Source organism: Pelophylax lessonae (genome assembly GCF_965119305.1).
Source record: "Pelophylax lessonae genome assembly, chromosome: 1".
Classification (NCBI taxonomy): domain Eukaryota; kingdom Metazoa; phylum Chordata; class Amphibia; order Anura; family Ranidae; genus Pelophylax; species Pelophylax lessonae.
Genome location: NC_138768.1, coordinates 151,363,767 through 151,389,145, shown reverse-complemented (window position 1 = coordinate 151,389,145; position 25,379 = coordinate 151,363,767). Strand labels below are relative to the sequence as shown.

General features: G+C 46.9%; 1 protein-coding gene across 4 annotated transcripts in view; it reads right to left on the bottom strand.

The window, feature by feature from the left end:
- RASA1 (RAS p21 protein activator 1) overlaps nucleotides 1-25,379 on the bottom strand; it is a 371,358-nt gene that overhangs the window by 22,471 nt on the left and 323,508 nt on the right. The window lies entirely within an intron of this gene.

Genomic DNA, 25,379 nt, shown 5'->3' with positions numbered 1-25,379 from the left:
GAACACAATAGCTCAGCCGGGAAGATTGCTGTACCATCATCAGATTGTTCGTACAAGATCTCCTCCTGAGCTCTTTAGTTTTTTTTGTTTTTTTTCATCCAGCCCTTCGGGTTGAATAAAAAAAAACTCTGTGTGTGCTAGGCTTCAGACACTGTTAAGTTCTATAGTCCCCACAGAGGAGTTTCACCCTCTCTTAGTGCTAGTTGACCATCGTCATCAAAAGTGATGAGCTTGGGCATGTTTATATCCTAGCCCAAACCAACATGAGAAAGCCTACCAGGAAGCTGTCACCTGTTTGGGCCACACTTGCACATATACCAGCCGCCTATGATTGATGCAGTACAGGAACAGTTTGTGGGTGGATTCACTCAGGTGGGTTCATACTAGGATGCCCGAGCACATCCCTAGTCAAGACAAAAACTTAGGGGAAATCCAGTTACAAATGTCAATGGAACGAGCACACCGGCTCCAGCAACAACTCTTTAGGAAGAAAATTCTGTTTACTTTAGAAAGATTTCCTGCAATTTCCTGTTGCATCTCCAGGACAGGAAATGGAGAAATCTCCCCAGCAAGACAGTCTGCAAAATCTTATAATGACATTATAAAATCTTTTAAAACATTAAAGGTTTTATTTTTTGGCTTTGGCTATGCTTTCTTAAACTAGAGAAAAAAATAAAAAGGTTTGAGCTTCACATACACTTTAGAACAAATTTTGTGGTATGATCACATTCTTACATTCTACAGCCAACAGGTAAACTGTAGTGTATTTCCAAGTCTTTCAGAGTCATATTTTTATGGGGGTATTTCATTTACATATTCTGTAGATTTTAACTGTAGTGGCGGTCTCTCTAACAAGTCCAATCCGCCCTTTGACTAAGCAGCTGCGATAACAGGATACACCATCTAAGCATTGTATTGTTCTTTACATTCAAAAAGGAGCAGAATAAATTGACATGCCAGTACAGAGAAGCAGAGCCTGCAAACATGCACATATGGCTGTCCCTGTGAAACATTTTTATCAAAGAAAAAAAAATGTAGGATCATATTAGTTATTACTGGTAATGGCACAATAAGATTATTACATTCATGCATTATTTAATCTAAAAGGTGAAAAAAAAAAAAATTAACTTTAAACATGTGCAGGTTGATAGCAGGCACTAGAGCCCCAAAACAAAAGCTGGGCCATGCATGGATTGATATTCAGCAGAAACCAGCAGAAAATCGGTCCATATATGGCCACTGTGATTGAGCAGAAGTCCATCTGACTGTTTAACCACCTTGTTGGAAAATTTCTGCTCAGTCAGCACTGTGGGTTACAGACTGCAGCGTTGACCAGTGTATTCTGATGGCGGGGAAGTCTTCCTGCTGGTAGAATACAACGACACAGCGGGGAGGATTCCCCCATCCAACTAGATTGTGTGGATAGTGACTCATCTATGGCCAGCCTTTTTTTCGTTCAACCCAGTGGTTGAGAGCGCTGATCAGGAGTCGGTCAGCTGCTGGTTTTCCAGCATGCTCGTCCGTCAGACTGACATATATACGGCCTGAATGTCAGCTGTTTTTTTTTTTTTTTTTGAACTGGCAAATGTCTCCCAACATTCGGCATATGTGTACCCAGCCTTAGGCTTTCTGGAGTTTGTAGTTGCCAGCTCTCTTACTGCACTAATTTTTTAAAAGCCGAAATCCAGGCTTTTTGTATTCACCAAAAAAAAAAAGTTTTCCCAGAGTCAGGGACACAGCTTGACAATAAGTAACTTAGTGTTATACTGGTGCCTACAGGGGGAATTTACAGTAGGCACATACATAGCATATGTGGGGAGGAAGCTTTGTCCCCTGAAAAAAAAAAATCATTGAAAAGCATTTTACAGTGAGTACAGAAATATTAAGCAGGCATTTTATCATGCAACACACAATCCTACACAATAACCTGTGGAATCAACTTAGAAATAGTTGCTATTAAAAATGAAGAACCTCTTTTAGAGCCTTCTGGAACGACAAAGATAATCAGCCTACTTAAAAGAAGCAGTAGCAGAAAGGTAAATTCTGATGGCCCTCACTACATCCTGGCAATGGATAGCAATTTCCTTGGGGTAAACCAGTGTCGGACACAGGGAAGACAACACAATATCTTCATTATTCAGAAAAGCAGATATTCTCGTTGGTAAAAATTAGGTTTTTGGTCTTAAAAGACCTTTACACTTATGAAACCCTTTTGTTTGAAGAAATGGTCACAAAAAAGACTACCTTACAAGACAGTTACACTAAGTTGTCCCAGATAGGTTTGAACAGAGGTTTTAGTAATACTGACATAACTGGATTTAAATACCAGTTTAAGGGAAAGCCTAAAAAGGAGAAACGTGTGTAAGCCATGATCGTTCTATGGGACAAGTGTTTTTTAAACCACAACTTAAAAAAGGAAGAACGAACAAGGCCTCTTGAAAAGGCAAGTGGAAAAACCCCTAGATCCTCACAGCACTGAAAAATAGGATTTTTCTTTTAACTTACCTGTAAAATCCTTTTCTTGGAGAACATCACGGGACACAGAGCTGGTAATAATGACTATCTGGGTTATATGCTACCTTTAGGTGATTGGACAGTGGCAACCAATAGACAGGAAGTTCCTCCCATATAACCCCTCCCATACAGGAAGGACCTCAGTTTTGAAGCAAGCAATGAAGATCCCAGAAAAGATGGGAGGGACCTCTGTGTCTCGCGATGTACTCCATGAAAAGGATTTTACAGGTAAGTTAAAGAAAAAAAAATAAAATTTTTGTAAGATTTTACCATAAAATCTTTTTCTCTGAAGTCCATTAACAGATGCAGCCTCATCTTCATCAGCTGAATGGGTCGTGCTGTCCCCTGCAGTAGTAGCCTAGGCAGGAAAAAATGTACATGCCCATGGGGCTGTCCCCACAGGCATAACCCACACACACTCAGCTCAGCAAACCTGCTTAGTTGCAAGCAGTGAAGAAAAAACCATCCCCAAATCAGAGGGGCGGGTGCTGCGTTTGTCAATGAATTTCAGAGAAAAATATTTTACGGTAAGATCTTACAAAAATCATATTTTCTCTATCGTCCATTGACAGACGCAGCCTCATCATCAGCTGAATGGGACGTCCTAAAGCAGTGTAGGCATGAGGGGTGGGAAGAACGCAACCAGAAGTAGCGTAAAGGCTAAACTTAGCCAATTGGGTAACATGACGCTCAACCAAACAGGAGCTCACCCAATAAAAGACCCCTAAGAGAAACAAAAAACATTCTCTTACGAAACAGCAGGATGCAAAACCTTGCGGCCAAAAGAGGCATCCGAAGATGCCAACAAATCAACCTTGTAGATCTTGGTAAAGGTGTGCACAGATGACCAAGTTGCTGCCATCGACTTGTACAACAGGGTCCTGATGGCTAAAAGCCCAAGAGGCACTCAGCGCTCTAGTAGAATGCGCCTTCATAGGGAAAGGAGGAACCCGACCCTTGATTGAATAAACCTGAACAACCGTCTGCCTGATCCATCTGGATATGGTCGCAGCAGACGCAGCCAAACCTTTTCACCCTAAAGGACAAAGTCTGATTTTCTGAAGGACCCTGTAACCGTCCGATAAACTCTTTTCGCACAAACCACATCCAAAGAATGCAAATCAATTTCCTTGGGATGCTTAGGCTTAGGACATAAGGAAGGCAACATGATGTCTTCATTAAGATGAAAACCCGACACCACCTTAGGAAGAAAAAACATATAAGGACGGAGGACCACTTTATCCCTGTGGACCACCAAATAAGGTGAACGACAGGACAGTGCCGCCAACTCAGATACTCTGCGAGCAGAAGTAATAGCCACTAGAAAGGCAGCCTTCTGCGACAAGGGAGGCAGAGAAATCTCCATAATATCTCAAAAGGAGGCTTTTGAAGAACAGACAAAACCAGATTGAGATCCCACGGAGGCAATGGGGATCTCCTCGGAGGAGCCAGATGACGCACCCCTTGAATAAAAGTGCGAATCAAGCTATTCGTAGCCAACAGATGTTGGAAGAAAATGGCCAAGGCTGACACCTGACCTTTGATAGTACCCAACGCAATATGCTGCTCAACCCCTTTTTGCAAAAAGGCCAAAACCCTAGCTATAGAAAACAAGCGAGGGTGCAGTTGCAGCGATTCGCACCATGAAATGTATGATTTCAATGTACGATGATAGATCTTCCTAGATGTCGACTTCCTGGCCTTCAAAAGGGTAGGAATCACTGAGTCAGAAAGACCTCTATCCCTCAATACCTTGCTTTCAACAGCCAAGCCGTTAAAGCCAGCGACCGTAAACAGGATGTAAGATGGGTCCCTGAGACAGCAGATCTTCCCATAGAGGAAGTCGCCATGGAGGATTCGCGACCATTCTTACCAGGTCTGCGTAGCAAGACCGCCGAGGTCAGTCGGGTGCCACCAGAACGAGCGGAATGCCTTCCACTGCCACCCGGCGAAGAAACCTTGGCAGGAGGACGAGCGGAGGGAAGGCATAAATCAGGCGGATACTGGCTCCACGAGCTACCAGAGCATCTGTGGCATCAGCTAAAGGATTCCGAGACCTGGCCACAAACCGCTGGACTTTCCTGTTGAGGCGAGACGCAAACAGATCCATCTCCGGAGTCCCCCACCGGGCACACAGGTGGTGAAACACCTCTGGATGAAGGGACCCATTCCCCGTGATCCAACACCTGACGACCTAATCCGCATGCCAATTCTCCACACCCGGAATGTGGACTTCAGAGAGAGCATGAACATTGGCTTCCGCCCAAACCATAATCTCGGGCACCTCCTTAGCTGCCAGGACACTCTTGGTGCCTCCTTGATAATTGATGTAAGCCACAGCCGTGGCATTGTCCAACTGTATCCGAACTGGAGAACTGCATAGCCGACTCATCCAATGGAACAAGCAAAGCTTGAACACCCTCGGCTCCAAAATATTGATCGTCAATGAGGACTCTTCTGTTGCCCAAGTCCCCCGGGCAAAGAGCTTCCCCAGCACTCCACCCCAGCCAGACAGGCTGGCGTCCGTGGTGACCACCGTCCAGAACAGCGGTAGGAAAGACTTGCCCTGACACAGAACCGGTGATTGGATCCACCAGTAGAGAGCCGACTTTGTGAGATGGCTCCAACAAATCTTCTGGCCCAATGCTCCATTTTGCCAGAATCTCTTTCTGTAGAGGCCTCGAGTGAGCCTCCGGGCAAACCTCCTCCCACCCGAAGTGGGGGTGCTGCCAGACGAGGGGTACGCTGTGACTCAGGGTTTTCCAGGTCGTCGCATACCGGCGAGGCAGCCGCTCGCAGGCTCATCCCCATCCGGAAAGGGGCACCATCGTGGCAAGGGCTAGTGCAGGACTATAACCTGCTCACACTCGTAGGCCAGGCTGGGGGGACCATAAGGATCTAGAATATTCAGTGTAAAGCCCCAGCCGGCATTGCTTGTAGATCACCAGGAAAATCCCCCTGAACACTAACTAGCAAAGTGAGTAAAGAGAAATAAAATAAAAATATTTTGAAAAGAATAAAGAAACTGAGACCAGAGTCCCAGCAGGAAACCTAGGTCCTACTCCTTTTCTAGGCAGAAAAACTGGTTTGCTGAGTGTGTGTGGGTTATGCCTGTGGGGACAGCCCCATCGGCGTGTAAATGTAAATTTTTTCCTGCCTAGACTACTCCTGCAGGGGGCAGCACAACCCATTCAGCTGATAAAGATAAGGCTGCGTCTGTCAATGGACGATAGAGAAATCCTATTTTCTTTATCGTACATCACAGGACACGGAGCCGGGAATAATGACTATCTGGGATGTACTAAAGCAATGCCCATGGGAGGGGGGACAACAGTAACCCCAAAATTGCCCCTGGGCATGAAAGAGCTTATACTGCTGCCTGAAGTACGCCACTTCCAAAATGAGCCCCTTCTCGGGCTCTTACATCCACTTGGTAAAACTTTGTGAATGTATGAAGTGAAGACCAGGTAGCCCCTTAGCAAATCTGAGCCATAGATACCTGATGATGCACTGCCCATGAAGCACTTACCCTCCTAGTAGAGTGAGCTTTTTAACCTAAAAGGTGAAATTTTACCCTTTAATCCATATGCCTGAGCAATGACTTGACAAATCCACTTGGAAATAGTGGAACTAGTTGCCGCTTGGCCTTTCTTAGGCCCATCTGGCAGGATAAAGAAAGCATCAGTACAACAAATTAGTGCTGACATTTTTAAATAGACTTTGACTGCTCGTACTACATCAAGAGAATGCAACAATTTCTCCTCTGTAGTCTGAGGACTCAGAAAAAAGGAAGGTAGAAATATCTTGGTTTAAATAAAAACCGGAAACTACCTTAGGCAAAAGGGTCGGATGAGGGTGTAAGACCACCCAGTCCTGATAAAGGATCAAAAATGGCTCTTTGCAGGAAAGAGCAGCCAATTACGACACCCTTCTGGCCGAGGTTATGAATATCACCTTTGTGTTTTGAAACTGGTAACATTTTTTAAACCTTTTAGTGCTTGAATGGCTAAAAATTGGATTTTTGTAAGAACTTACCGTAAAATCCTTTTCTCCGAGTCCTCTGACAGACGCATCTCTAGAGGTTTCTTCACTAATAGGTAATGCGCCATCTACAGGAGGAGGAGACTAGGCAGTGAAAATCTTTCACTCGACACACCTATAGGGGGGGCTGTCCCTCACGACATTACCCCAGACACACTGTGCTCTAAAATCAGTTTCGTAGCAAGCAGCGAAAAAAACACAACCAACCCCAAAATAGAGGGGCGGGAGCTGCGTCTGTCAGAGGACTCAGAGAAATTTTCTCTTACGTCCTCTGACAGACGAAGCTCTCAATGTTTCTTCACTAATGGGACGTCCCAAAGTAGTGTAGGCATGAGGGGGTGGGAAGAACGCAACCAAACGTTAAAGTATATCCAAGGCTAAACGTAGCCAACTGGTTGATAAAGCTCAACTCAAAAACAACAGGAGCTTACCCCAGAACAAAATTTCACCCCATAAAGAGAAAAAAAACAAGTCGCTTTAGCAAACAGCAGCCTGCAAAACTTTGCGGCCAAAGGAAGCATCTGAGGATGCCATCAAATCATTCTTGTAGAATTTTGTAAAAGACCAGGTCGCCGATTTACACACCTGCGCCACCGAAGCCTGATGGCGAAAGGCCCAGGAGGCACTCAGCGCTCTAGTAGAATGCGCCCTCACAGGGAAAGGAGGCACCTGACCCTTCAATGAATAGGCCTGAACAATAGTCTGTCTGATCCACTTTGATATGGTTGCAGCAGAGAATCAGATGTCTGGAAGGACTCCGTGGCTGACAGGTAGACCCGGACGGCCCTAACCACATCCAGCGATTGCAAGGCAAATTCCTTGGGATGCTTGGGCTTAGCACAGAGCGAAGGTAAAACAATATCGTCATTGAGGTGGAAATCAGATACCACCTTAGGGAGCAAAGATTGGTTAGGACACAGAACCACCTTATCCCCATGAACTCAGACACCCTGCGAGCAGAGGTGATAGCCACCAAAAAGGCAACCTTCTGAGACAACAAAGGCAGAGAAATTTCCCTGATATTTTCAAAGGGAGGTCGTTGGGAGAACGGACAAAACCAAATTCAGATCCCACAGAGGTAAAGGGGATCTCCTTGGCGGAGCCAAATGACGCACCTCTTGAATAAAGGTGCGAATCAAGGAATTAGTCGCCAAGGGTCATTGGAAGTAAATAGCTAAGGCCGACACCTGGCCTTTAAGTGTGCCCAAAGCCAAACATTGCTCTGCTCCTTTCTGCAAGGCTAAAACGCTCGCCACCGAGAAGGAGCGAGGATGCAATTTTTGCGACTCACACCAGGTAATATACATCTTCTAAGTACGAAGATAGATCTTAATGGAAGTCATCTTCCTAGCTCTCAGCAAGGTAGGAATCACAGAATCCGAGAGTCCTCCACGCCGTTAAAGCCAGCAACCGTAAAGCAGGATGGAAGATCGGCCCTTGAGACAGCAGATCCTCTCGCAGAGGTACCTGCCATGGAGGCTCGACGACCATCTTTACCAGGTCTGTGTAACACGGCCGGCGAGGCCAGTCTGGGCCACCGCCATCCTGCGGAGGAACCTCAACAACAGCTGTATCGGAGAGAAGGCATAAATCAGCCGATATCAGCACCAAGGCACCACCAATGTGTCTGTGGCTTCGGCCAGAGGATCTCGAGCACTGGCCACAAACCTCTACACCTTTTTGTTTAGACAAGACGCAAACAGATCCACCTCCAGAGTTCCCCATTGGGCACACAGGAGGCTAAAAAAAAACCTTGGGATGCAGGGACCATTCCCCCTGATCCAGAACCTGACGACCGAGGTAATCCGCCTGCCAGTTCTCCACTCCTGGGATGTGAACTGCGGAGAAAGTCGAAACATGTGCCTCGGCCCAAGTCAGAATCTTGGCCACTTCCTTGGCTGCCTGGGCACTCTTGGTGCCTCCTTGGGGATTGATGTAAGCCATTGCCGAGGCATTGTCAGATTGCACCCGAACCGGAAGACCACGCAGCCGAGGCATCCAATGGAGCAGGCATAGTTTGATCGCCCTGAGCTCAAGACATTTATTGGTAAAGACGATTCCTTGGGCACATTCCACCCTAGTCCGACAGGCTGGCATCCGTGAAGATCACCGTCCACAACAGTGGCAGAAACGACCTGCCCTGGGCTCAGAGCGGGCGACAGAGGCCACCATGAGAGCTCCGACCTCGTGAGAGGGCTTAGACATATCCTGTCCAAGGACTGCGGATCCTTGTTCCACTTGGCAAGCATCTTTGCTTTCAGAGGCCTCGTGTGAAATTGGGCAAACGGGACCGCCACGAAGGCCGACACCATCAGCCCCAGGGACCTTGTATACTTACGAAGGGAGGAGAGATCTTTGTCCTTCAGGATCCTGATCACGCCCTGCAAGGTCTGAAGTTTTTCCTCTGGAAGAAAGACCCTCGCTTGAGAGGAGTCTAAAACCATGGCCAGATAACTCAGACGTACTGACGGGGTCAGCGCAGACTTCTGGAAGTTGATGGTTCACCCGAACTCCTGAAGCGTCTGAACCGTGAAGGTCAGGTCGCCCGACAGGGTGTACACAAGAGCTCGCCCTTAACAGGAGGTCGTCCAGTTAACTGAGTACCGCAATCTCCTTTTTGCGTAGCAAAGCCAGCATCAGAACCAAAACCTTGGTGAAGACTCTGGGAGCGGAAGCTAGGCCAAAGGATAATGCCACAAATTGCAAGTGTTACTCCTCCACCGCGAAACGGAGATACCGCTGATGACCCTCGTAAATAGGGATTTGCAGATACGCATCTTTTAAATCGATGGAGGCCAGAAAATCTCCTTGATTTAAAGACGCCACCACCGACCGAATTGATTCCATACAAAACTTCTGCACCTGCACAAAGTGGTTCAGCGACTTGAGGTCCAGAATTGGACGCACCTCGCCCTCCTTCCTGGGCACCATAAACAGGTTGGAGTAAAAACCTTGAAACCGGTCCTGCTGAGGAACCGGGACGATTACGCTCTGTGCAAGGAGATCCTGCACTGCCTCCCTGAGATCTGTCAAACCATCCGGAGACAGACGGAGATTTGATGGAAAGAACATGTCTGCCGGGCGAGATCCAAATTCGATCTTGTACCCTGAACGAATCAGTTCATGAACCCATTTGTCTGAAATCAGAGACGTCCAGGGTTCTCGAAAGTAATGCAGATGTCCCCCCACCCCTGAACTGGGTGAGGGCGTCCATTCATGCAGAGGAGGACTTGTCCACCGCACCGGACTGGCCGGCCCTGGGCTTACTCGACTTAACCTTCTTGTTTCCTCCGGAGGCCCTGAACAGTTTGCATTTTTCCTGCGCCCCGGAGGCACGAAAAAGCCCCCTGTGAGCCTTGAAGGAAGGCCCCTGCTTGCTGCGAGGTGCCTTACCTTTTGCGGATTGAGAGAGAAGAGTACTCTTACCCCCCGCGAGACCCTTGATTAACTCATCCAAGGAGTCACCAGACGTTCCCCCAAAAAGGGAAGATCAGTCACGGCGATCTTAGAAGCCTGGTCCGCCGACCAGCTCTTCAGCCACACCATGCGATTCCCACCGCAGACACTCTGGCAGCCAGAGGAGCCGTGTCCAGGGCCGCATCACATAGGTACACCATGGCCTGGGCCATCTGATCCGTGAGCTCAATTAGAGCTAGAGGAACCAACTCAGCGTTCAAGTTGCTCCTTAGCACCTTGACCCATTCAGTGACCGTCTGAGAAACCAGGACGGAGGCGAACATAGGTTTTAGAATTGAATTATTCAACCGGGAAACCGTGTGATCCACCTTAGATGACACCGTCCAACGATTGGAAACTGAGTCTGGAAAGGGATAACGGCGCTGAAAGCACTTGGGAACCACCAGCATGTGTTTAATGCGCCGCCATTGCTCATTCACAGTATCGTGAAAATCCTCGGAACAAAGAAAAATCTGACCAGACTTCTGGGCTTTGCGGAAGCCGAAGACAACCTGCTTTCCTGACTGTGTGGGCTCATCATCCAATTGCAAAGTTTCCCTTACAGAACGAATCAGTGCTTCCACCAGAGCTCGTTCCCGCGCTGCAGCTGAGGACTCATCCTCTTCACCGTCTGACTGAGGACAGGGATCCCTCAGGGAAGGTGTTGTATGTGGCAACCACATCAGGCTGGGAATCAGAGGACTGAGAGGGCATCGACCGTTTGTTGGTAGAGACTTGTTTCATCACAAGATCCACCTTTGACGCCAGAATTTCTAAGGCTGCAGAAAGAAACACCAGAGATGGTGATCCGGATGCACAAATAAAATCAATGGGGAAATTTTCACCTTGGGACTCCATTTTTGTAGCAGAAAAAAAATGAATACACTGTCCCTTTAAATTGCGGTCCGCACCGCTACACTGCACTAAAGCCGGAGTCCCCCTTTAATGTGTCCTGCTGACAGGAGCTAAGTGTGTCTGAGGAATGCCCGAAGGACTAAAAATCCCCTTATTATACCAGCACCCTGAGAAGCAGCCGCTCTGCAGTCAAGTCTTTCAGCATGTGAAACTTCTGAGAGGAAGTGACCAAACTTTACTAGAGGCCGAGCCCACCTGTGTAGCCTCTAACAGCTACAACAAAATGGTGCCAATAGAGAAACATAGGAAGCAAAGGGAAAATGGCCGCCACCCATACAGCACGGCTTATGCCCACACTTAAAATGGCAGCCGAAAATAGCGCCTAGCACTCAGGAGGCTAAGGGAAAATAGCCGCTGCCCATACACAGAAGCGGCCAATGCCCACACCTAAAATGGCGGCCGAAAACGGCACCAAGCACCCTGGAAACCCAGGAATGAGGGCCCCGTGGGAAGCCACCTAAAAGGACCCCCCAGGCCAAGGTAACATCATACATACCCACCCCCCCCCCCCGGGCGTCAGAAGCCGCTATAGCACCCCCAGCGGGAGCAGGGAGGGCAGAACCTGTCCTGACAGGCCTGGGGGATCTTCCAGAGAAACACAGCCCTGTTATCCCCAGGAGTGAGCCCCATCTCCCCCTCAGAGGTCTGTCTCAGGGACCCGGGGGACGTTGCATCACTCCCCATACCATGGAGCAGGGGGCTCCGCAACAAAACAGCTCGCCTTCCCATTCTGAGTGGGGGTGCTGCCAGCCAGAAGGGGCACGCTGCGACTCAGGGCATTCCAGGTCGATGCGTCCCAGCGAAGCATCCGCTCGCAGGCTCGTCCCCATCCACTGGGGCTCTGTCGTGGAGAGGCCTGGGCGGACTACAACCTGCCCATGCTCGTTGGCCAGGCTGGGAGACCATAAGGATCTAGATAATCCAGTGCGAAACCCCAGCCCGGCTGATCCCCCTCCTGGTGAATAGCTAGCGATAGTAAGTAAAGCGAAATATACATTTTTAAAAGAAACTAAAAACGGAGACCGAAGTCCCAGCAGGGAACCTAGGTCCTACTTCTAAACTAGGCAGCAAGAAACTGATTTTAGAGCACAGCGTGTCTGGAGAAATGTCGTGAGGGACAGCCCCTATAGGCGTGTCGAGTGAAAGCTTTTCACTGCCTAGTCTACTCCTGTAGATGGCGCATTACCCATTAGTGAAGAAACATTGAGAGCTGCGTCTGTCAAAGAACGTAAGAGAAAGGAAGTCCGACAATGCTGAGAAATTGGAAAATGTAAAGTAAAGAGTCAAGGCAGTAGACCTGAAATAAAGCATATCCCCCTATATTGCGTACTTGTCTCAAGCCAGAGCACCAAGTTTTATTTCCGTCTGCTGCCTAGTTCCTCTGCCATCAGCATGAGTCACTTCAGACAAGTTTTCCTGACAAAGAGAAAAAAAGGTGACAGATGAGGGATCTAAAGCACACAGCCTGTGATTGACAGCATCTCTTCCTTCCAATCAGCTCTCAGAGTTTTCCTCACTGAGCTCTGCAGAGTGTAATTTCAACTCCCTGCCCTCTGCTTTCTGGGCAATCAGACAAACTGTATACATTTTACAATTTAAACAGAATGTAGAGGAGCGAGAGCTGAAGATAAACAGGTACAACTTATGTAGGAGGATTTGATAAATATCTGTATGCCTCATCACCTGAGGCCAGCCACTTCACGGGGTATTGTATAAGGATTTACAACCACTTTATGCCAAAAGTTGAATAATAAATAATCCCGCGCAGATAGTTGGAAGAAATTTGAGTTTTTTGTCCTGAAGTTTGCAGCCTCCCTAGAATACTTCACACTAGAAGTGGGAAGTTAGAAATGGATAAATGGATTTATGTCCAAAGTACCTGCAGATTTGGACCAAAGGAAGGGTTATCCAGGACACAACTTGACTAGCATCCAGGGTCATGTTACATACAAAACTTGACAATGATCTGGTCAATGCAACCAATAGACTGAATGCCAACAATGGCAGCTGCCAAGTCCCTGCTTAGAGATATGGACCAGTCTGACAAATTCTGGGAAATTAGTGCAAAGACTAGCATGGGTTAAACGGCAAAGTCCATCAAGAAAAAAGTAAATTGAGGATGGAGAATCTTTATTGGAAATGGTCAAAGCTTTATCAAGGCAACACATGGGGGGGGGGGGATTGGGGGGGTTACTCTCTAGAGGGATGCCAAAAACCTCAAAAATCAAAATCAGACACCTCTGCATCAGGTTCTGGTTGGAAAGTGGCGAACGGGTATTACACTCCCGAGTCAAATATGTGCTCCACATTAGAAAAACATTCTGCTGTGAGATAGGAAAAATGAGAACCAAAAGATGAAGGAAAGAGGTGGTCAGAAACTATTGCTGGCACAGGCAATTTCAACTGTTCTCAAAGAGTTCTGAAAGAAGCGAAAAAGTCCCAGTCTCTCCGTGTCAAGCTTTACCTTGCACATAGTGCAAAATACGTCCTGATTAGATTGGTTGCACAGAGTTACGACCACCATTCTAATTGGTACAAGGCATGGGTCTAAGTCCCCGTTCACACTAAGGCGACCTGGTCGCCTCACAGGTCGCCGTAGGTCGCCTTCCATAGGGAAGCTGCGGACCCGTTCTAATAGGAGCGACACAAGTCGCTCCGACTTAGAAAAAGGGTCCGGAGCTTCTTTGGGGCGACCCGGAGGCGACCGCTATAGACTTCAATGTTATGAAGTCCGTGGCGGCCGCTCCGAGGTCGAGGCGCGCTGCTCGCACCACGACCTCGGAGGTCGCCCCCCCAAGTCGGATCGCGGCAATGTGGACGGGGCCTTACAAGGAGGTTGTTTATCTTTAAGAAAGAAAAAAAAAAAAAACATTACTCAAATTCCAAAAATAATACTCATGGACTAAGAGGTGCACCAGGAGGTTGTGAAAACTTGTCATTGCAAGCGGAGGTAGGGATTGACCAGATTATTCTCTGAGAAAATACTGTCACTCCACTCAGATTTCTGTTTTGCTCAGAGTACAGAAAACTGCTCCATGCTGAAAAAAATGGCAGGAGGAAAAGACAGGTGTACATGCAACTACTTACCAGTTCCAGCCAAGAAGAGAAATGGATGGGAAATGAAAATGGTGGTTATGCCATAAACAAGCCGGTGAGCAACAGGACAGTAAGGCCCAAGCTTTAAAATATAAAGGAACCGTTTCCCAATGCCCCAAATAATATTTCCAGGTTGTAGGCAAAAAAAGTTACTTGACAAGCTCAGTAGTAAAAGAAGAATTTTACCTACTTCATACCACTTCTGCAGCAAATACCATACACATAGCCTTAGTTACAAACAAGAAAAACCTCACTACGCAATATAGCCTGCTAGCCACCAACAAGAGTGAGTTTTCAGACACCGGGACAGAAAAACTGAGAAAACACTGGTATACCTAATGAACTGGGACAAGTCTATGCTTGTTTGCAAAGTGGAGAGACTTTGGGATTTCCAATATCCAGCTTTAACCTACCAGCAGCTGTTAAAGTCTTCCAATTTAAGAAAAAAATCTAGTCAGGGAAAGCCATCCATTCTCCTAGGGACACTAAGCAAATCTGAACAGAAATGGTGTTAAAGGGGTTATAGCCCCTATGGGGACAACCTTTAAAAACCGTACACAAGCCAAAAATCGGGCAGCATTGGTCCATGTGTACGGCAGCCGTGCTGGCTTCTGACGAAGTGGCATGATCAGAAAAAGTCTGCCGATTGGCACCCAATAACCGGTGTGTTCTGGGGGAAGACAGCCCCTTGTCACAACACAAAAGCTCAGTGGGGGGAGATCGCTGTACTAAGATAAGATATAGTAATAACTCACCATTCGAGAATCTAGTGTCTAACTGCCAACATCCCAAAGGATCAAAACTAAAGTGATCCCCCGTAAAACTAGGGACTTTAAGGGCAATGAAAACACCAATATCGTAAAAAATTATACATTTATTAAATCTCATTAAAAATATAGAAAGCATGTCATATAGACACAAATACAAAAATTGCAAACACATAATGTACCAAAGAAAATTATACCACAATTTATATGTATATACATTTTTTTGTTTGCAATTTTTGTATTTGTGTCTATATGACATGCTATCTATATTTTTAATGTGATTTAATAAATGTATAATTTTTTTATGATATTGGTGTCTTCATTGCCCTTAAAGTCCCTAGTTTTACGGGGGATCACTTTTGTCATTATTTTTTTTACTAACATCAGATTTTTAGTACAGCAGCTCCTCCTGAGCGATTCAGTATTTTTTTCATTCAGCCCGCTGGGTTGAAGGGGAAAAAAAAAAAAGTTTCCTATGAGCCTAGTGTCTTTTCTTCCCAGCAAAAGAACCCCCAGGTTACTTATTACTCCGCTGTGTCCCTCAACGATCAATAGGTAATGTCAGGTTTCCAGAAGCTTTCTGGAAGAGCTATGCAGTATAAATCTCATGAATGAATGGGCAGAACTACCAATTCTGTGGTAAGCAATACAGCTTTTATATGTACAGTATTTAGTCTATTCAGCAATTTGCCTGCATATTAAACACGTCTACACTTATAAGCAGATCCTATACATATCCTCAAGGATCCTTTTCTCCATAACATGTTAGCAGGGGCCAGGGTGGGTGTGGCTGCTTTCTAAAGAATACAAATATGTAACATTGAACACAATTGTTTTGATGTACCCAAATGTATATAGTCCACTAAGACCCCGTTCACACTGGGGCGACGCTACTTGCCGGGGCGACCTCACAGGTCGCGGTGCGCAGCTCGCACCGCGACCTCGGAGCGGCCGGCACGGACTTCATATAATTGAAGTCAATGCAGGTCGCCCCAAAGAAGCTCCGGACCCTTTTTCTAAGTCGGAGCGACTTGTGTCGCTCCTATTAGAACGGGTCCACAGCTTCTCTATGGCAGGCGACCTACGGCGACCAGGTCGACCCAGTGTGAGCGGAGTCTTAAACTGAATGTTCAAATGGGCTTTATTATAACCTAAAACAGGGATTTGAGAAACACTGAAACCTAGCTCCCAGTCACACATCAGTGCTTGCATTTCTGCTACTGGACTCTTTTAGGGATGAATTTGACTATTGCATGTATTGTCAAAATTGTTAGATTTGAGGAATTTTAGAATATACAGACAATTATACTGTGCACAGCTGACATCTTCATATAGCCTGAACAATTTAAACACAATCAGTACTGCAATATTCTTATGATTTTGAGTCCAGTTGCTTTAGAAAGATCTCAGTTTTAAATATATTCCACAGTAGACCTTACAGTAAAGTAAATGCCAAACAAAAATATTAAAAACATTTGCATTAGTTTGGTGAAAGTTTTTAAGTCTGAAAAAAAAAAAAAAAGACCCCTTTTCAGTGACCTTCCCCTGGCACTGAATGTTAAAATGTTTTTTTTTTTTTTTTTTTTTTTTTTATAAAGGTTACCATAAAAAGCAGTATATGTACCTTATTTCTCCAGCAAATTTTGATATGTTACTTCATTACATTTTGATGTTTAATATTTGTACTATATGATGTTATGTGGAAAATTATGTGAAATTAATTTAAGGATTATTGATAAATTATATTTTTACATATATGTTGTGCCTCAAAAGTCCCATTTCAGTGCAATTTTCTGATTATGACAGTATATAGGGATGTGGCATTATCCTTAATTATTTCATTATTATCCATCTGAATGGCCAGTCCCCCCAAAGCAGCTTCTCTAGGCTGCTCAGTTGGTTATAGGCAATATCATCTGATACAATCCAAAACCAGCAGACCTGCATTGTAAATGAGTATGCGGAGGGTCCCGCCACAACACAGAGAGAGAGTAAACAAGCACTAACAGAACAAAGCAACTACAGTATAGCTTCCTTATCTCTCACTCGGTTTGCATAGTTACATTCTAGGCAAGGTAAATAAAGACAACAGTCCATCCAGTTCAATCTGTGTAGGTGTGTCAGTGTCAATAATAGTTTCCTATATCCCTGTATGTTGTGTTCTTTAAGATGCACATCCAAGAGTCTTTTAAAAATATCAATACTCCCCACTGACACCACCACTTGTGGAAGAGAGTTCCACATTCTTACCGCCCTGACAGTGAAAAAAAAAACCCTGTCCTGCTTAAGGTTAAACCGCTTCTCCTCCAATCTCATTGTGTGGCCCTGTGTCCTATTACACCCCCTGAGAGTGAATAGCTTTTTTCCTATGCTGGGATCACCATTGAGGTATTTTTAAATCGCAATCATGTCCCCTCAAGCATCTTTTCTCCCTTCTTTGGAATCTCTCCAGCACGTCCCTTCTGAGGACTGGTAACCAGAACTGGATGGAATACTCCAGATGTGGCCAGACCAGAGTTTTATAAAATGGCAGGATTAGGTTTTTTTCTCTGGAGTATATCCCCTTTTTTATGCATGCTAATATTCTGCTGGCTTTGGTAGCTGCAGCCTAACATTGCATGCTATTGCACAGTGTCTTCCACTAGGACCCCCAGATCTTTTTCCTCAGACAAGCAATTAACCTTTGCAGTGTTGGGGGAACCCTACTACAGAGGTCTTCGATTCAACTTTAAAAATGTGCTAAAAATCTAGTGAAATTTGCTCATTGCAATAATTATGGGAACAGTTGACTTGTATCAAGTTACTATTACTGATGGGTTGCTACATTTAGTTCAGAAGTAGATAATTCTATGTACATATTTATATTTATCTCGTTATTCGTCACTTACAACTATTCTTAAAATACAAATGTAAGAAAAGTAAGTTAACACAAAGATACCAATATTTTGAAGTGAAAATCGCTTAAAATGAATGGCAAGCCGCCTTAGAAGCATATTTTTGCACTGTCCACAATGCTGAAGACACTATGGGCAAGATCATGTTTCATATTTATGTTAATAAACCGTGCATCTGGAAAGTATTCACAGCACCTCACTTTTTCCACATTTTGTTAGGTTACAGCCTTATTCAAAAATGGATTAAATTTAGTCAAAATTCTACAAACAATACCCCATAATGACAACGTGAAAGAAGTTTGCTTGAAATCTTTGCAAATTTATTAAAAATAAACAAAAAAAAAAAATCACATGTACATAACTATTCACAGCCTTTGAAATGACAAACAAAATTGAGCTCAGACTGGGGTGAAGGTTCACCTTCCAACAGGACAACGACCCTAAGCACACAGCTAACAAAAGAGTGGCTACGGGACAACTCTGTGAATGTCCTTGAGTGGCCCAGCCAGAGCCCAGACTTGAACACAATAGAAAATCTCTGAAGAGATCTAAAAATGGCCGTGCATCGATGCTCCCTATCCAACCTGATTGAGCTTGAGAGGTCCTGCAAAGAAGAGTGGAGGAAACTGCCCAAAAATAGGTGTGCCAAGCTTGTAGCATTATACACAAAAAGACTTGAGGCTGTAAGTATTGAGCAAAGGCTGTGAATACTTATATAAATGTGATTTTTTTTTCGTTTTTTATTTTTAATACATTTCAACTCTTATTTCATTTGAGATTTCAAACAAACATTTTTCACATTGTCTTTATTGGGTATTGTTTGTACAATTTTGAGGAAAAAAACGGAATTTTTGTAAAATCTTACCTGTAAAATTCCTTTCTCTGAGTCCTCCGACAGTCGCCGCCATCTTCATATTCGTCACAATGGGGTATTAGACTTTGCTCCGAAGGAGTAGCTAGGCAACAGAATATGTCAATATAAAGGCTTTTAACATATCCCACCCCCAGGGGGTGGTCCCCTCAGTCAATACCCTCCTACTTCCTGTATCCATACTTCAGTTTCAGTGGAATAGCAGTAGAGTATACAACCAAAACCCCAGAAGAGGGGCGGCGACTGTCGGAGGACTCAGAGAAAGGAATTTTACAGGTAAGATTTTACAAAAATTCAGTTTTCTCTTACGTCCTCCGACAGTCGCCGCCATCTTCATATTCGTCACAATGGGGACGTCCCAAAGCAGTGCAAACATGAGGGGTGGGAAACGCAGCCGCGCCTAAAGGCAACGCAGTCTCCACATCAGAGAAAAGAACCTTACCAAAGGAAGGAAACCAGCTGGGCAACAGTAGAAAAAACTTGCTCAACAGAAGCAATAACCCAGGAAAAACAAATAACCTAGGGATAACAACATGTATCCCAAACAGCCAAGGAGCCCATACAAAGAGCTCTAAGGAACTGCCGCACTAAGAACCTTGCGGCCAAAGGAAGCATCTGCCGATGCCTGAACATCCACTCTGTAGAATTTTGTGAAAGTGTGCACGGTCGACCAAGTCGCCGCCTTACACACCTGGGCCACAGAAGCCCCATGCCGACAGGCCCAAGACGTACTCAGAGATCTCGTAGAGTGCGCCTTCACAGGCACAGGGGGAACTTTCCCCTTCAAAGCATAGGCCTGTTCAACAGTCTGTCTGATCCATTTGGCGATGGTAGAGGCCGACGCAGCCATGCCCTTCCGAGGTCCCTCAGGAAGGACAAACAAAGAATCCGACTTGCGGAAAGATGCAGTCGATTTCAGGTAAACCCTAATCGCCCGAACAACATCCAAGGAATGCAGCTCCACCTCCTTCGGATGTTTGGGCTTCGCGCAGAGCGAAGGCAGGACAATGTCCTCATTGATGTGAAACTCCGAAACTCTCTTCAGAAGAAAAGAAGGGTTAGGTCGCAAGACCACCTTATACAGATGAACGACCAGATACGGAGACTTGCAGGACAAAGCTGCCAGCTCCGAAACCCTACGAGCCGAAGTGATCGCCACCAAAAAAGTGACTTTTTTGGACAACATGGGCAACGAGATCTCCCTGATCCGTTCAAAGGGAGCATGTTGTAGCACGGACAGAACAAGATTCAAGTCCCAAGGGGGTAAAGGATCCCTCCTAGGAGGGACCAGATGTCGCACCCCTTGAACAAAGGTACTAACCAAAGAGTTAGACGCCACAGGACGTTGAAAGAGAACAGCCAGCGCGGATACCTGACCCTTGACCGTAGCCAGCGCCAGACGCTGGTCGAAACCCGTCTGAAGGAAAGACAACACCCTAGACACAGAGTATGTGCGAGGTGAAAACCCCCTGGACTCACACCAGGCAAAATAGGCTTTCCAAACACGGTGATATACCTTCCCCGAGGAAGACTTCCTCGCGTTAAAGTGTGAATGACCTCCGGAGAAAGACCCCTATCTTTCAGGACCTCAGTTTCAACAGCCAGGCCGTCAAAGCCAGCGACTGTAAAGCAGGATGGAATATCGGCCCTTGAGACAGGAGATCTTCTCGAAGAGGCAGACGCCAAGGAGCGTCGACCGCCAGGTTCACGAGGTCCGCATACCAGGGCCGGCGAGGCCAGTCCGGTGCCACAAGAATCACCGTGTGTGGTTCTGAGTACAACCTGCGAAGGAACCTGGGCAGCAATTGAATCGGCAGAAACGCATACAGCAGCCGATACTGATGCCACGGGGCTACTAACGCGTCTGATGCGTCTGCCCGAGGATCGCGCGTTCTTGCCACGAACCTTTTCACCTTGTTGTTCAGACGAGACGCGAACAGGTCCACATCCGGAAGACCCCACTTCGCGCACAACATCTGGAAGACATCCGGGTGGAGAGACCATTCCCCCTGATCCAGGGTCTGGCGGCTCAAATAATCCGCCTGCCAGTTCTCCCCCCCCCGGAATGTGCACCGCCGATATCGCCGGGACATGAGTCTCGGCCCAAGAAAGAATGTCGGCCACTTCCCGAGCCGCTCGGGCACTCCTGGTGCCCCCTTGGTGATTGACATAAGCCACTGCCGTGGCATTGTACGTCTGCACCCGAACCGGACAGCCGCGCAGCCTGTCCGTCCAACGTTGAAGGCAGAGATTTATCGCACGCAACTCCAGAATGTTGATTGGAAGGGAGGATTCCTCCTCCGACCAAGTCCCCTGGGCGGACAGAACGCCCAGAACACCACCCCACCCCGACAGGCTGGCATCCGTGGTGATCACCGTCCATGAAAGAGGACGAAAAGACTTTCCCTCCGACACCGCCGGGGACTGGAGCCACCACAGAAGATCTCTTCTGGTGCGATGGCTCAACGAAATCTGGATATCCAGAGATTGTGGACGCCCGTCCCACCTGGACAGGATCTCCGCTTGGAGACTCCTCGTGTGAAACTGGGCGAAGGGAATCGCCTCGAAAACCGAGACCATCAGTCCCAGACACCGCATGCACTTCCGCAGGGATGAGCACGGAACGTCCCTGAGGGACTGGACTTCTCCCTGAAGAATCTTGAGTTTGTCGTCCGGTAGGAAGACCTTCGCCTGGACCGAGTCCAGGATCATCCCCAAATAGGGAAGACGAACCGACGGACACAGCGTCGACTTTGGAAAATTTATCGTACCTTGCCCTCCTTCCTGGGCACGGTGAACAGATTGGAATAGAACCCCCGAAATCTGTCCCGATGAGGCACCGGAACCACCACTCCCTGAGCCCTCAGGTCCCGCACCGCTAGGTGCAGATCCCGCAAACGCTCCAGAGACAGTTGAAGATTTGAGGGAAAAAATCTGCTCTCCGGCCGAGAAAGAAACTCGATCTTGTAACCAGATCGAACGATTTCCTGAACCCACCTGTCCCGAACACGGGTCAGCCATGGTTGTGGAAAACCGAGCAAGCGTCCCCCCACCCCAGAACCGGGTGAAGGCGCCCCTTCAGGCCGCACTGTTGTGGGCAGAGGATCCGGACTGGCCGGACTTCTGCTTACCTGTCCACGGCTTCTTTTGGGAGCCCTGACCTTTGAACGGCTTGCCCTTATAATGCGGCCGAAAGGCACGAAAGGACCCCTGAGAGGGCCGAAAGGAAGCATGCTTCTTACCAGGAGTCGCCTTAGCCTTTTGGGATTGGGGCAAGAGCGTGCTCTTACCCCCTGTGATCCCCTTTATCAGAGTATCCAAGGATAAGGTAGATTGGCTAAGGTCTTGCGCGAAGATTGGTCCACCGACCAACACTTTAACCAAACCAAACGGCGAGACAGCACCGCCACACCGTGTACACGTGCGGCCAACGGGACCATATCCAAGTCCGCATCGCACAAATACATGACACCCTAATGGATTTGATCCACCATGTCCAATGTCGCCTGTGGGGCGGAATCAGCCACCAAAACGCGTCTAAGCACCTGCGTCCAACTCGCGACCGCCTGGGCCGCCATAAGGGAAGCAAACAGAGCTTTCAGCATAGAACCCATAATAGAATAGGTATGACGGGCAAGAGACTCCAGCCTCTTGTCCGTGGCATCCCGGAACACCGGGGTATCCTCAGCAGGAATCGCAGTGGACTTATTCAAAACCGCGATCGCGTGATCCACCGGAGGTGGTACACACCAACGCTCGTCAGTAGCGGGCGTGAAAGGATAATGCAATTTGAACCTACTGGGTACAGCAAAAGGCTTGCGGATATTACGCCATTGTTCCTTAACAGCGTTCTGAAAGTCATCCGTGCAGGGAAAAACCTGCGATGTTTTGCGCCGTCTCTTTGTCCCATAAGCTGCCAAGGCAGCAGGCGGGCACGGTTCATCCTGCAAGCGCAGCGTATGCTTAATAGAAACAACCATTTCATCCATGAGTGCAAGCTCTTCAGACGAGCCAGGGGGAGAATCATCCACCCCTTCAACCTCAGCCTCCACCTCGGACCCCACAAGATCCAGGGAGGAACGGGACCCTGATAAGGAGACCCCGGCCATACCAGCCCCTGCACCATCACCCTCTGAACCAGAGGAAATTGAATCTCTGGACCTTTTTGTGGATTGAGCAGCCACCAGCATTTGCACCTGTGCTGCCAGATTAGCCACAATCGCAGCCAAATCTCCCCCTGGGGCGGAAACAGCAGTCCCCTGACTACCCATCAATGTGGTAGGAAATTTGCCCTCCTGAGAATCCATTGCCCAAAAATTATTGCTGGCCAAGAAGGGGTTAACTGCCCCTTTAACAAGCGCGGCGAGCGCAGCCCACCGCACACACACACAGCACAATTGAGACCCCCACAGGGAAGACACAGAACCCAGGCAAAGGATAAAGGAAGATCAGAAAGGGTAAAAACCTGAGGAGACCCTCGCTGTAGCTGCCGCCTCGATCGGTGCACATCAGGAAAGAGTAGGTGTGATGCAATCAGGGCGCTCTGTTAAAGCCTATGGAAGGCTACAAGAAAATGGCCGCCCGCAGTTAAAACATGCGGCTGGGCGAGTGCAGGTAAAATGGCGTCGTTTGGCGCCGAAACCGCCGCTCCCCCCACTACAGTGATGCATTAACACCACCATTAATGTAAAAAAACATGGCGGATCGCCGCAGCGATCGCTGTAAAGTGCCCCAACATGGTCAAAAGCATGTCCCACAGCACACAGCCTTCACACATACACAGGCTGACACAAACAGTGCAGCACAGCCCCCCCTCCTTGTAGCCCACAGCATGCAGCCAGAGAGACAGGGACAAACAAATCCACAGTGTGAACACAGGCAGGGTAACACAGTCCCAGACTGACAGCCCTTCCAAAACAGACAGGTCCCCACATAAATACACTTACCTCCACGGATGGCGTGGGGAACCCGCACAGGCGAACAAACCGCTGCACACAAGGCAAGGAGAGTCGCATCCAGGACGCAGCATAATGGTGGGTTAAGAAACCGCACAGCGTCCAGTGATGTAGCCACCTCACCAAGCATCCCTGCACCGAGCAGGGATGGGTCGTTCACTGCTCCAGGAGCGATACCTGGCTGAACGCTCGATGGCAGGCTGGGAAAACCACCGACCCACAACCTGCGACCAGGGGGATCAGCCCGAGACCCAGCCCGCATGAATCCTCTTCATCAAAAGAGCTAACTAATGCTGAAAAAATAACAGCTGAGTAAAGCAAGAGAAAAAACTCAAAGAAAATCAAAGAGAAAATAAAGGCTGAGACAAAATGCCCCAGCATAGAGACAACCAGCTACTCCTGACAAGCTAGACATTGAAACTGAAGTATGGATACAGGAAGTAGGAGGGTATTGACTGAGGGGACCAACCCCTGGGGGTGGGATATGTTAAAAGCCTTTATATTGACATATTCTGTTGCCTAGCTACTCCTTCGGAGCAAAGTCTAATACCCCATTGTGAAGAATATGAAGATGGCGGCGACTGTCGGAGGACGTAAGAGAAAATTAGTTTATTCCACTTTGGAACATAACAAAACGTGGAAAAAGTGAAGCGCTGTCAATACTTTCTGGATGCACTGTAGACCTATTTTAAAATGAAATATGAATGCCTTACTTGGGTTTATAAATAGGGAGGCACAAACCCCGACATTCCTCCAACTTGTAGTAAAGCAAGCACAGGTAAAGCAGTTAACTGTATGGTGTTCCCTGTGGCATTCAACATCTATATTAGGTACAATACTATTTGCACCTATTGGTTACAATAAGTCCTACTGTACCCATTGTAAAATTGTCCTCTCTGTTTACCCCAATAGAGAATTTGGCAAAGAGTCTCCCACCTACCACCAGGGGGGGACGCCAACTCAAAGTTCCCTGGGAAGCATGCTACTGGTCAAATTGATATAACCGGGTGATGGAACATAACAGTAATTTTCCAACAAGGAAGGGTTCACAGCCTAATCATGGACAATTCAGAAAAGAAGCCCTCTCCAAGGAATGGAGGATTTACCATGCCAGGGAGAGAAATGTTCAGAAAGAATTCTGAGAATAATGGATTCAGAGATAACCCCAAAAGCCAGATCGTGGTGATCAGGAGTGGGCATGACCAGCTCCTGATCATCTGATATCAATTCACTGTGGTCACAATCGGGCAGGGAGCAGTTAAAAATCTAATCAGTAGGTTGGTATCTTTTTTGTTTTGTTTCTACATAAACTCAGATCCTTGGCATAAATACATTTTTAAGCAACAGGTCTACAGAGATACATGCATCTATAGCATAAGATTCCTGATAAGTAAAATTTCTAAAGTTTCTAAATGACAACTTTCAAATTGAATGCCTGCACACAAATAGAACTACCTAATAGAAACACACAATCAAACTAGATGTGTAGTTTTGGATAAGAGGCTATGAATTGACCTGTTCCCATGACATATCTAGTGTACTCTAGGGGTTCACACAATTGTGCTGTATATGCTTACACATTGCACCCCAGAATAACAAGATTTAATTGGTTGCTAGGTTTTGTTATTTTATTTTACAGGTATTTTTATAGTGCTTTACATACTGTACATTCACATCAGTCCCTGCCCTCAAAGAGCTTACAATGTAAGGTGCCCATCTCCCAGGCATACATGCGCACACAAAAACTAGGGTCAACTTAAACAGGAGCCAATTAACTTTCCAGCAAGCCTCTTGATGTTTGAAGGAAACTGAAACTTGCAACCAAATGGAGGACATGCAACCTCCATGCAGATAGTGTCCTGGCTGGGAT